Source organism: Puma concolor, chromosome D2 (genome assembly GCF_028749965.1).
Source record: "Puma concolor isolate L17-30 chromosome D2, mPumCon1.1.hap2, whole genome shotgun sequence".
Lineage (NCBI taxonomy): Eukaryota > Metazoa > Chordata > Mammalia > Carnivora > Felidae > Puma > Puma concolor.
The window spans coordinates 80,756,492-80,769,916 of NC_141677.1; the positions used below are offsets into that span (position 1 = coordinate 80,756,492).

General features: G+C 52.4%; 1 protein-coding gene across 8 annotated transcripts in view; it reads right to left on the minus strand.

Annotated features, from left to right (window-relative positions):
• Positions 1-13,425, minus strand: part of CHST15 (carbohydrate sulfotransferase 15) — a 79,851-nt gene that overhangs the window by 56,600 nt on the left and 9,826 nt on the right. Inside the window, exon 1 of one of the 8 annotated variants that reach the window (XM_086681110.1) lies at positions 8,296-9,079. The exons of the other annotated variants lie outside the window; for them this stretch is intronic. The gene's annotated coding sequence lies outside the window, so the exon portion shown is untranslated. Of the gene's footprint in view, positions 1-8,295; positions 9,080-13,425 lie in introns of those variants that run through there. 8 annotated transcript variants of the gene reach the window in all.

Sequence of the window (13,425 nt, forward strand, 5' to 3'; positions counted from 1 at the left end):
GAAAGGTTCAGCTGGTCAAGCTGCACAAAAGAAGGGCTTGCACAGAACCAGTTGGTTCTGGGACTGCACTGATTTGCCAATAAAACCTTCCCAGACTGGAGCACCTGGGCCGCCCCGTCGGTTGAGCGTCCGACTTCAGCTCGGGTCACGATCTCGCGGTCTGTGAGTTCGGGCCCCGCGTCGCGCTCTGTGCCGACGGCTCGGAGCCTGGAGCCTGCTTCGGATTCTGTGTCTCCCTCTCTCTCTGCCCCTCCCCCGCTTGCACTCTGTCTCTCTCTGTCTCTCAAAAATAAATAAATAAATGTAAAAAAAATTAAAAAAAAAGAAAAAACCCTTCCCAGATGAAGCCACGGAGTGGTGGCCACGCCCACTTGCACCCGGAGGAGAGAGGAATCCCAGGCTTCACTTGAATGCAAGCCGCCACCCAGAGGGTGATCACTACAATGCTGGATTCTGTGCTCTTCCCCGAGAGCCACAAATCCCCACCCCCAAGTTCAGGTACAACGACAGTCTTCCAGTGACACCTGACTGCGGGATGCAAAACCCTAGTAGGGGCAGAAATGTCCTTCCGGGGCATCGTAGAGACCTTCTCTCTAATGGTTCCTGGTTCATCCATGCAACACAAACCCTCAGAAGGGCCAGAAGTTATCCCCCAGGGCTTTTCCATCTGGGACAGGGGGCAAAGGGGGAGTCAGTCTCATGGTATGGTTTGTCCAGGCTCTTCCTTCGGGAAACTCCTCCGCTGCTGGTGGGAACTGTATCTGGTACAATTGTTTGGGAAACTGGCAGCATCTTCAGGAGCCAAGCACACTTCATTTCCAAAGACCAGCAACTCGACTCCCAGGTACGTGCCCAACAGAACCGTGTCCAGAGGCTCATCAAAGATGCACTAGATGGAAAGCCATGAACCGGAAATTGTAGTGTCTGCCCACAGTCGACTGGGTAACTATAATTCAGCTGCAAAAGAGAACCAGCTACAGCTCTAAGCAACACCAGGAAAGAATCTCACAAAGTGTTGGACACAAGAAACCAAAAAGAAAGGGACCACGCTGCACGGCTCTGTTTATGTCATGTACACAGAGGGGGGAAACCAGCCAAGGCTGTGGAGGTCAGGAGGGGTTGACTAATGAGCAGAATGGAAACAAGGCGGGGGGTGGGGGGGGGCGGTGCCTGGGTGGCTCAGTCGATTAAGCGTCCAACTTCAGCTCAGGTCATGATCTCAGGGTTCACGGGTTGGAGCCCCGCGTTGGGCTCTGTGCTGACAGCTCAGAGCCTGGAGCCTGCTTCGGGTTCTGTGTCTCGCTCTCTCTCTGCTCTTCCCCCACTTGCACTCCGCCTGTCTCTCTCTCTCAAAAATAAACATTAAAAAAAATGAGAAAAACAAAAAAAAGAGTGGAACCAGGGTTTCTCGGGTACTATTCTTACACTTGACCTAGGTGCTGGTTGCACAGGTGAGTTGTGTCTACAACAGCTATATGCATACACAAGGTGCTCTCTCTCTAATGGATGTTATACTCCAAGAAAAAAAAAAATTCATACAAAAAGAAAGTTTGGAATGGGCGGTACTAAGTTTCTGCCCCGTAAGGAATCAAGAAGGGAGCAGAGGGCCCACGGGCACCCTGACACTGCGCGAACGCACCAGTGCGGTCCAGCCCTCTTGCCTTGAAGGTGGATGTCCTCCCATCAGATGGGTGTCCGTTTCCTTTCAGAGGCGCCAAACCAAAGCCGTCCCTGCTTGTGCATTTCAGAATGGTTAACAGAGCTCGTAACCACCGAGGGCTGATTTTATGACCCAGCTCGCAGTCCAGACGGCTAATGACCCCCAGTTGCCAGGCTTGATGGTTTCCAGGGTCTAAACTGGCTCGTCCAGGGTGAACATGGCCAGGAGGCTGCAAGCCCTGGCCCTCCTCGGCTGCACTCAGGGCCTGCTCACCTGGGTGTCTGGGCCGGGCACCCTGGGCAGGGGTGAGGTCCGAGGTGGGGGCTTCAAAGGGGCTGGCTCGCGTATTCTTTCAGCCTCTTTCCATCAAGGGTTTCTGGGGGCAGAGGCTGCACAATCAACAGCGGGGCCAAGCCTTCCTGCTGCACTGCCAGGGAAGGGAACTCATCATTAGGTCCCTGATCTCTTACTGCGCCACCAAGGGGACCAGTACCCCAAGGCGGGGAAGACAGTGAGTCCCCACCTGTGGCCATAGAGACTTTCCTGTCTGCAAGTTACATCCAGACAATCCTTCTCAACTCTCCCAATGGAGGAAGAAAACAAATAGGCCCTCGGGAGCCCTCACTGTCTCCGAGGAAGCCCAGCTCCCCTCCAGGTGGAAGGCAGGAGGCACTAGGGGGCATGTGCCCCCCCCCCGGGGCCACAGGGGTGCCAAGCCAGGGGGAGGGGTGGCGGCGCGAACGGCAGCTGTCTCGGGAGCCCAGTCTCCAGGAACAAGGACTCCACACACTGTGAACCTTTTAGAGAAAAGCACAGGCCACAGCACCTCACTGGGGTGCGTGTGCCCCCGCCCTCACGCTCACCAGGCGCACCCTGTCACCTCGACAGGTGCAGACTCTGCCCCTCGGAGGCCTTCCCTCCCTCCCCTCGGGCCCCACAGCTGCCTTGTGCCCAGTCTCCTCCAGCTTCGTCCATCGTGATCTGGAAGTCTCCAACACCACCCCGCACCCTGGGCCCGATGGCTGGATGCACCAAGCGAGCTCACACACTACTCCCCTGTGACACACTCATCACAATTGAAATTGAGTGACCATGTGACAAAGCGTTTATGTCTAGTCTGCCCACTAGACTCTAAGCTCTGAGTCTGCAGGGCCCGGACACGTCTCAGCCACCACTCACTCGCCAGCAGCCAGCGTTTACTTCGTCATCTGTGTCCTTCTGTGAGCTAGGGCTTGCACGGTGGGAACACCGGGGCGCCCCAAACGGCTGACTGTCCACGAATGTTCTTTCTCTCCCTCCCTGACATCTCCTGTGGCACAGCCGGCGGGGGGGGGGGGGGGGGGGCAAGTCCTGGAACCAAAATCTCAGCCCAGCCACTGCCAGCGGGGTGACCCAGGAACCTCTCTGAGCTGGATCTGTCCCTCTGTGAGACAAGTTGTCATGTCACCTACCTCTCCGGGCCAAAGAGAAGATGAAGTGAGTTATGTCAAGGACTGACCACAATGTCTCCAACAGGACAGTCGGATTTTCTGCTAGCTTTGTAGTTTCTTTCCATTCGAGGTCACCGTCCAAGAACGCTGGCCCACAGGCCCAAGAGCAGCCTGGTGCATTCAGCCACTAACATGCCACTAAGCGTGGCTGTGCTAAGTGTGGCGTGGGGCGCAGGGGGCGGGCCAGACGGACAAGGCCCCGGCCCTTTGGAGGTGCTGTGGTTTGCAGAGGGGAAGGACTGCTCTGGCACATTCATGTTCCCATGCTTCTCTCCCTCTCACTTTTCGTGCGCGCGTCAAGATGTTCCCCCAACAGCTTGAAAGCAGAAGTATTATTTAAGTCATCTCAGACTTGCACACCAGGTCATAAAAATATCGTGGGCTTTTCTCCTATTCTTTTCAAAATAAAAACAATGCTTGTGGAGGTCTTAACAGGGGAGAGCAATAAAACCAGCTTTTGCTCTGCACAGGAAGGTGCTATGCTATTCTCGTCAATTACTAAAGCAGTGACGCACGGGGCCAGCGCTCCCTTGAAGCCAGGGAGGAGTTCATTCCAGGCCACCAGGTGCGACTCGGGGTCTCGGGCTCAACAAGGGCAGCTGTGGCTTCCAGAAGGGATTCCTGCCCTGCCAGCTCTTCCCCAGCCGGGAGGCAGAAGGGACGGGTCTCTCTTTCCTGGAGCTCACAGCCCCGTTCAGACCCGTCACCTTGCAACAACGAAGGACAGCACAGCCCCGGCTGCTTTGAGCTCAAGTCTCCAACGACCTCTGTACAAACCGAGGACAAAGAAGGGAAACCCAGCACGCGGTAACTCCCCCGGGGCCGAAGCTCCGAAGAGCTGACCCGGGCGGCCGTCCATCCATCCCTATTCTGAGCCGAGCACCGACCCCCGCGCTCCCTCCCAGTGGAAAACAACTTTAATCCTCATCCCAGAGCCGCAGTTCCAGTTTAAAACCTGAAAAGGCCAGGTTCTCGTTTGCTGGAGCCTCCCCCCTCCTTGGCAGCCAGCCCCCGATGGATGCCACTCCCCGCTTCTCTGGCTGGCTTCGAAGAGAGAAAGGTACCCACTGAGCGCGCAAGTCCTGGCCCGCTGTGCTGGGAGAGAACAAAGACTTTGCACAAAGAAGAGAGTTAGTGCTTCTAAGCCCTGTGGCCGCTCGCTCCGGGGGAGAGGGGGGGGCGGCTCCAGGCGCCAGAGTCTCCTGGAGAGGTGCACAGTGCCAAACCCCCTCCTCTGCACACTGGGAAATGACCAGAGTGACCCACACTGGCCCTGAAATCCTGGACTCTCTCCAGGGGCCTTCCGCTCAGCGGTGGGGGGGGGAGGGGCGAAGAGCCCAAGCAGTGGATTCCAGAGATGAAAAGCTGCCCCTCTAGGGACTGAGACACAGGGCCACAGACGAATACACGTTATCCATTAAGGGGCGCCGGATAATCACCGTTTGTCAGCCTTTTATATTGTGCAGTGAAAAATTACCAGGATTTTAGCTTCAGACACACACACACACACACACACACACACACACACACACACACACAAAATCTAGAAGGGTTTTACATTCAGGTTTTCTCTTCTCTAAGCTGAGCTGTCTGACAGGGAGCTTCCTTAGAGGATTTTGATGCTTGTGCCTGTCCATTCTGAAGAGCACGGAGGTGGATTTTTCCAGATCCCTGACACCTGGAACCCGAGAGAGCCACAGGAAATCCCACCAGCAGGCCAGGACGATCGCTCCGGGAGCCAACTCAGCTCAGCAAGTCTCTCCTGAGCGTGCACAGAACCCACCGAGGCGTTACAGCTGCAGCCCTGCCCTCCGGCCACTTACACTCGACTGTTCACGCCGGTTGCTCTAAGTCAACTCGGTCTAGGATGAGCAGCACGTTAGATACCCAGGGCCGGCTCCACAGACTGCGACCCAGGCGGGCACCCGGGCCCCCCGCTGGGAAGGGCCCTGCACTTGGTTCAATGCTCTCGCTGCCCTGACTTGAAAGTCTCAGTAATCTTTCAGGAAGGGGCTCGCTGTTCATGTTGCGCTAGGCCCTCTAAATAAATCCTACGGCCGGTTGTGGAGGTACCTTACGAGTTACGTAATCGGGATTGAAAGGAAAGAGAGATCACGCCCGAAGCGCTTCTCTTATTCCTGGGATCTGGGGCCGCTAAGGAGCAAATACCCAGAAATGGCATCACGCCTCGGGTCTGAGCTTATCGTGGGCTTGTGCAGGGACCTTTCCGAGAGCGTTTCGGAACCAGAACGTTGCTTTCTGTACCAACGGTGACGTTAACACGAGCAGCTTCTGTGGGCTTCCGTGGGCCCGTTGATCCTAACTCTGACCTACAGCAGCATCTCCTCCGATGCAGCTTTGCCTGACGATTTAAACAACAAGGGCCCTTCACTTATCATGCGAATGCGATTACACACTCTTCCCAGAGTCCAGCCACCGCGCCCTCAAGTGGAGGCCCCTTCCGTGAAATTTACGGCTGAAGCTGACACCCTTCTGGTCCCTTTAAGTGGGCAAATCTTTCCCTTAGTTGAGCGATGGGCTCCTTCCACAACCTGCAAAGAAGATGAGGCCCTTGGACCAGGGCCCTGCTCTGTTAGTTTTTACAGCCGTCTCCAGGACCGTGAGGCTTAAACACCATTTACAAACAAGCTTAATTTTAACCTTCCTTTGTGGAGAATGCAAAAATCAATTAAGTATCTGCTGATAATGCCCTCGTATCTCGTTTTGGTGGCATCTCACAATTAATGCTGCCCGTGAGGCCGACGCACCGAGCAGCCTCACACATGCCTTCTGGTTATTACGAGCGTCACTCTGACCCGCAGCTGAGCGCAGGGGGCTCAGACACAGCCTGCTGCATGGGGATTTTGAATTTTTAAGAAATTGGTTGGTAGATGGCTTAATTAAAACACACCAGAGGGGCGCCTGGGTGGCGCAGTCGGTTGAGCGTCCGACTTCAGCCAGGTCACGATCTCGCGGTCCGTGAGTTCGAGCCCCGCGTCGGGCTCTGGGCTGATGGCTCAGAGCCTGGAGCCTGTTTCCGATTCTGTGTCTCCCTCTCTCTCTGCCCCTCCCCCGTTCATGCTCTGTCTCTCTCTGTCCCAAAAATAAATAAACGTTGAAAAAAAAAAAAATTAAAAAAAAAAAAAAAAACACACCAGAGCATAATTCAGTGGGAATTGAGGCTCCCATCAAACTAAAACAGGCAGCAGATATCTTCCCGACCCGCAAAGCACCTCCTGGTCTCTCACCAGGAAAACCAACCGCGCTCACAAACGGAAGGGACATGGCGGCAGATCTTCTCAGCCAACCGCCTCACGTTGCAGTTGAGGAAAGAGGTTCGGAGAGGTCAAGGAAGCAGCCCCAACACACAGAGCAGTCAGGGAGAGCTCGGAGCACAAGGGTCAAGACCTGAACCAAGGAAGGCAGCCCTACGAGGTCAGGGCGCGCAACCTCTGAAGCAACACTGCCTGGGTTCAAATCCCACTCTGTCACTCACCAACTGCCAGAACGGGGGCAGGATGAACCTCTCGGGCCTCAGTTTTCACATCCGTTGAGTGGGAGTGTCAAGCGTGTCTATATCAAAGGTTGCTGAGAGCAAACAGAGTGCAGATAAAGGTTAGCGCGAGCGCCCAAAGGTTGGCTACCGTTATCAGAACCCAAGCTTCCCGATTCCCTGTCCTGGGCGCCAATGCACTGCACTGTTCTTTACGGTTCCTTAGATCTGAGCATCTCTCAGATCTGGGAAAGAAAGTTGTCCATGTTCATGCACCAAGGCTGCGGGCCCACCGAGCACCACGTGGGTGCCTGGAGGATGTGAAATGCACATATCGCGGGTCTTCCAGGATTGGTTGACCAGTGGAAATGAATTTTAATTGATGACCAATTGGAGGAGATCCAAAGACAATCTAAAACACAAACGACAGCACTGAAGTCCATGAAATTCTAAAGTGCTGTGGATCCCTCCATGTAACAAAATTAAGCGGCAACAGAATAGCGTCTGTAGTTTAGTAACAGTATTTTACCCACGTCAGGCTCCTGACTGTGATAATGTCCTACGGTTACGTAAGACGTTATCGCTGCGGGAAGCTGGTTGAGGAGCACACGGGAACTTAGTACTATTTCTGCAGCTTCTTGGGGGTCTCAAATTATTTCACTGTTTTTCTTTTTAATTAATTTATTTTTGAGAGAGAGAGCACGGAAGGAGCACAACGAATCTCAAGCAGGTTCCACACTGTCAGTGTGGAGCCCGGCGTGGGGCTCGAACTCATGAACCCCAAGATCATGACCTGAGCCGAAGTCAGACGCTTAACTGACTCAGTCACCCAGGCGCCCCAGTCTCAAATTATTTCAAAATAAAAAGCTACAATGAAATCACAAGGCAACATCTAGGAATGCCAAGAGACTAAGGGATTCGTGGCAAGTTTTCAACAGGTCAACACAGGCACAGTTTCCAGGCGGGACAGCCCCACGCAAACTTGGGAGGAGATGCCGAGTGAACATCTGGAATGATTCTAAATCGAGCTCTACAGGAAAAAAAAAAAAAAAAAATTGTTTCTCTTTTGTTTTTCCATTTACTTAAACTCAGAGAAATCCATGTTCTGTCCATAGTTTAAAAACTAATCATAAACAATATAAAATGGGGCTGTACGTCACCAGCGCTAACGATAAACATTTCTAGGGAAGCTTTGCAACATTCTACCCTTAAGGATGTCCAGGGAGGGATGAGAGAGATTTGAAGCCTATGCAAATAAGTGATAGAAATAATCTGTGGAGGGGGCCGGAACACCAAATAGGGCGTTCCCATCTGGGAACATGGGTTCCTACGGGATCTGGGGTGGGAAGGGAGAGGATTTCGAGAAAGAGACATGAATGGCAGGTCCCTCAAGGAGCAAGGTTATAACAGATGATGGGAAGGAAGCTCTGGGAGTAGAACAGGGAGGGGGGCAGAGCCTCCATCTGAGAGAGTTAAGAGGAAGCCGAGTCGTGAGGGACTTGGTCAAGGCCAGGCAGGAAAGCAACACTCCAGGAAGAGGCCATGCCCGCACAGGAATCTGCTTTGCCCCACTTCCCCGCCAAAGGGTCCCCTCTCCCAGAAGCGGGCCGCTTGGAGCCGTCACAAAGTCAAATCATCAGCCACACGCTCACCTTTGGGAACTCACGGCACTATTTCGGTCTTGTGTCTATGAGTGTGGGTTCAGCTGTCCACCCTGAGACTTTGCCCTCAAGCGTGTGTTTGCATAAAAATAACTTCTGCTCACAAGCCAAACCCTCAGGGAGAGGACAAGGAGGATGGGGGTTGCTCCTGGTTCCCCCCCCCTCCCCCCCGCCACTAGCCATTTGGACAAGTGTTGTGCGGCGAGCTGTAAATGGTAATTTGGAGGAAGACAGAAGCATGGATGTCAACCCAAGTGTGGTAGAAACCAGGTCCTCTGACCAGCTCTCCCATCCCATCAACTGGTCCCCTGTTGGGGTCTTGTAACTTGCTGTTCCCTCTGCCTGGGACACTCTTCCGGAGCTTCAGGTGGTAGTGCCTTCTCATTCAAGGATCAGCCTACTTGTCACCTTCTCGGAAAATCCTTCCCCGATCACCCAGTCAGCCACTGCCCATCGCAGACACTTCTTACTATCTGTTCTGATACTTGGGAAACTGTCTACTCTCCATCTCTCCCCATGAGAGTTCCAGCACAGTGGCAGGCACAAAGTATTTCCTCCATCAGGAAAATGACTTTTAAGGGGAGGTACAGAGCCTGCGTCAGAAGGGCTGGAGAAGCAGAAGGGTCAGGCTCCCAAATACTCTTCACCAATGGCGCTGAAGGATCGGGGGCAAATCATTTCACCCCCACGGGTCTCAGCCTCCCCGGCTACAAAAGGGCTGTGAGTAGGCTAGGAAAATGAACCAGCTGACCTGTAAGACCTTTGTTTTCCCACACGCTGGGTCAAGGTTTTCAATTATCCAATGTACTCTTGCCTTTCTTCCCTTCATCCATGTGTCTGTCCATCCATCCATCCATCCATCCGTCCATCCATCCATCCAATCATTCTTTGCCACGGGCTAGACCCTGGGAATATAACCTTGAGTAAGACACAATTCTGGTCTTAGCAGAATAAATAACCTCTACCAGCAGATGGAAAGGAAGTAATTCCTGCACAACCAGCTAAGTGCCAAAGGAGATTCTCAGATCGCTGGCTGGGCCGCCGTGGAGATGGTGCCAGGGCAGTTCCCAGAGAAGGAAAACAGACCCACGATCCCACAGATGCAGCAGAGTGATGGAAAATGTACAATCATCACATCCAAGGAATCCGGTCCAGAAACACAAAGAGAGTCACAGTCCAGGTCCCAACACAGACTGGGGACAAAAAAGGCTCATTCCTGAGGATCGCTGTCCCCCTGTTGGCCATGGAAGGATTGTAATTCTCCTTAGAAGAATGATTATAATCACTGCCGATTCCATCAATGGTTCTCAGCTAAAGAGCTTAACATGTGCCTACACACGCAGCTGCACGGGCACACGCACAGCTGTCCAGGGCCCCCGCCCCCCAAGACGTGATGAAGGACTGGAGTAGGTGTATTTCTTTCGAAAAGCTCCATGGGAGTTCCGAAGCAGCACCCTGATTTACAGCCAGAGAGCTTCCTGCAAAGTTTACTTCTCACTACAATTGTAGAAGTGCATTACAACGTCAATGACAACGAGGTGTATCCGTGGGGATCTTGACAGATGGGACTTTCTGAAGCATCCAGAACATCCCGGCCATAAAACACTTCTATCTACCGCATCAGAATTTAAATGGCACCTGAAAACAAGTGCATGAGAAGCTAGAATGGGGACACGGCTCAACACTTCAGGATGAACCCCCAGCCACGCAAGCCGCCCGCCCCAGGAGGTGCCCCCCGCCGGCCCGCGCAGGTCCGCCAATGCTCTGGCCCAACATAATGCTTCAAAAACAACTTCATAATGTACCCTGAAGTCACAGCCACAGCCCCTTGTTTATGGGCTCAGCCAGATCAGATAAAATTTCATTCTCTGAATTGGTTCCTAATTTAATTATTCCCCGGATAAGCGTTGGCCTCCTGTTGCCGCAGGGAGAAAGAACGAGAAGGCGCTGGCGCCACAAGCCGAAGCTCTTGTTTGGCAGCTGGTGGCGGACCAGCCACTCTCCGGCCTCCATCAGGTCAGAGGGGGTTACAACAGCGGGCTCGGGCAAGGTGGTCACCAACCGTCCACCCCACGCCAGTCAAGAGGGTGACTGGGTTTTACGAAGAGCTTAGGAAGAACATTCAGGACAACTGAAACCAGGGCTGAGTCCTGGCTCCGTGTGACCTCTTGGGGCCTCAGTTTCCCCATCTACAAAATGGAGCCGGACTATGATCCCCTGAAGGCCTTTCCTAGCTCTAATAAATTCAGACAATTCAGATGGGAAACAGAAACCCATCTGAGAATTAAGCCTTCCCTAGGGCCAGGAAAAGAGCATGTAAAAAAAATAAATGAATCTTATTATTAAGAGCAAGTAAAAATATCTCATAAACCATAACCCTAGAAATGGAAACATGTGTCCACACAAAAACTTGTACATGAATGTTTATAGCAGATTACCAAGACTCCAAAGTCGGAGACAACCCAAACGTCTATAAAATGTGATCCATCCATCCAATGGAACACAATTTGGCCATCAAAAGGAATGTCATACTGGTACATTCTACAACATGGGTCAACTGTAAAACCATGATGCTGAGTGCAAGCCAGGTACAGAAAAACCCGAAAAACAAAAACAAAACAAAAAACAAAAAAGCGCGCGCGCACACACACACGTATTATTTATACGATTCCAGTCATACACAAGTCCAGAGCAGAAAAACTGATAGAGACAGAAGATGCCTCACTGCTTAGGACTGGGGGATCGGGGGGCTGTGCATGAGGGAAGTGGGGGCTGACCGCGAATGGGCAAAGGCTCTCTTTCTGAGATGATGGAATGTTCTCAAATTGAATGTGGTGCTGGCTGCACAGATCTGTAAATACACTCAAAACTACTGAATCATATGCTTTAAATGGATGGATTTAATTTAAATGTGTGGTATGTGAGCGGACTGTATCTCAAGTAAGCTGTTTGAAAAGGGAAGAGGTTAGGAGCGCCTGGGTGGCTCAGTCGGTTGGGCGTCCGACTTCGGCTTGGGTCGTGATCTCGCGGTTTATGAGTTTGAGCCCCGCGTCGGGCTCTGTGCGGACAGCTCGGAGCCCGGAGCCTGTGCCTCCCTCTCTCTCTGCCCCTCCCCCACTCACACTCTGACTCTCTCTCCTTCAAAAATAAATAAACATTAAAAAATTTTTTTAAACTAATAATAAGGGAATAGGTTGAATGGACAAAAAAAAAAGCAGTCTGTTGCATAATTTTTAAAAATAAATTCGATGAGAACTTTGTAAGCTAAATATACCTACACACATATACATATACACACATCCACACGCGTGCACACACACCTCCCCAAACAGTTCTATAGCTTCAGGGCTGGTCCAAGAGGCACAAGGCTGCTTTTCAGTGGGCAAATCTCCTTCTTCCACAATCCAAAAAAACCGCTGACTCAGACGTGGGCAGGCCTGCATTTTTCTACTGATTTGTTTCAGTTTTAACAGCCGAAAGCAAATTTCCTTTCTACCCCTAATGGCAACCGAGATTTCATCTAATTTTTAATACCTCATTTTACTACATCATTAATGCATCAATTACAATGCAAATTTTGTCCAAGGCAAAGGATCCCTGGATTTTGCAACAGTCGACCCGTGGGCAAATGATTTTTTTTTATTTTATTTTATTTTTTTTTTTTTTAATTTTTTTTTTCAACGTTTTTTATTTATTTTTGGGACAGAGAGAGACAGAGCATGAACGGGGGAGGGGCAGAGAGAGAGGGAGACACAGAATCGGAAACAGGCTCCAGGCTCTGAGCCATCAGCCCAGAGCCCGATGCGGGGCTCGAACCCACGGACGGCGAGATCGTGACCTGGCTGAAGTCGGACGCTTAACCGACTGCGCCACCCAGGCGCCCCTATTTTATTTTATTTTATCTTTGCCTGGAAGGTGCTTCTGGCGAGGAGGTCTCATTTGCTAAGTGCCCATTGTCTTCTGCACACCTTTCCACATCTAATTTCTCACAGAGACTGCTACAGCGAGTACAAATAGCTTTTCAAAGTTAGGACGACACAAATGTCAGGCTGCTCCCACTGCCATTAATCAGAGCGTCCCTTCAGCCTCTTATTTATTCCGACTGATAACTTGCTTAGGCAAGTTCAGCATGTCCTAAAAGCAGCTATTTCCTCTGACTCTCAGGACAGTGCACTTGGATCGCTGGCCCAATCCGGGGTCACACAGGGCCCTTCTGGATCGGACAATCTTTTATTAAGAACCGTGACGGGGAACGAGGTGGGGTCGCATCACCGTGGGCTGGGCTAAAGATGACCACGGAAAAGGCAACCGTGAGTTTCTCGCACTTCAAGAGCACCCAGGCACCCGGGAAGTGGTCCTTCCTAAACGCTCACCATTTCTGAGGCAGGACGATGTTTCTTTCAGATAAGGAACGTTCACTGATGGGTCAAAGTAGGAACCAAACATGGAAAGTTCCACGCTTAACGCTGGATGGCCCATCAAGGCAGTGCTGGAGCTAGCACCCCAGCTCTCCATACCTCTCTCCTCACACCGTCTCCCTGCCTCGCTTCCTCTCCCACGTGCGGCTCAGCATCCCCTGGAGCCCAAGGAAGGAAAAGTTCCCAAGCGGAGGGAGGCCTGACACTCCTTCGGTCAAGATGCTCTTTTCAAGATGGCGATGGGGAGGGCCAGAGGGTTCCTGCTGCCTCAACCGAGCCCGGTCCTAAAGTAACAGTGCGCAGCGTCCGAGGAGGAGCTGGTCCCAATCAAGGGGAGGATCCTGGATAGCTGGGAAGCAGGAACAAGTGGGCCCTGGTACCAGAGAACCAGGGGCCAGAGGTGGGGTCCCCCAGGCCCTGCCAGGAACCCCCGTGTCCCCTTCTCCTCTGCCCTCCACCCTGTGATGATGGAGAGTTTGCCGGGGGGTTGGGGACAAGCCTAGATTTGGGGCTGGCCGACATATCTATCACCCAGGCTGGCTGTCCCCAACAGGCCGGCTGACTTCCACCTCTCCATTTGTTGAGTCACTTGGAGACAGGGTTTCCATCTGGGGCTGCCACCCTCCAACACACACACACACACACACACACACACACACACACGCACACACACACACCACTGGAAGCAGAGGTCCTAGCCCAG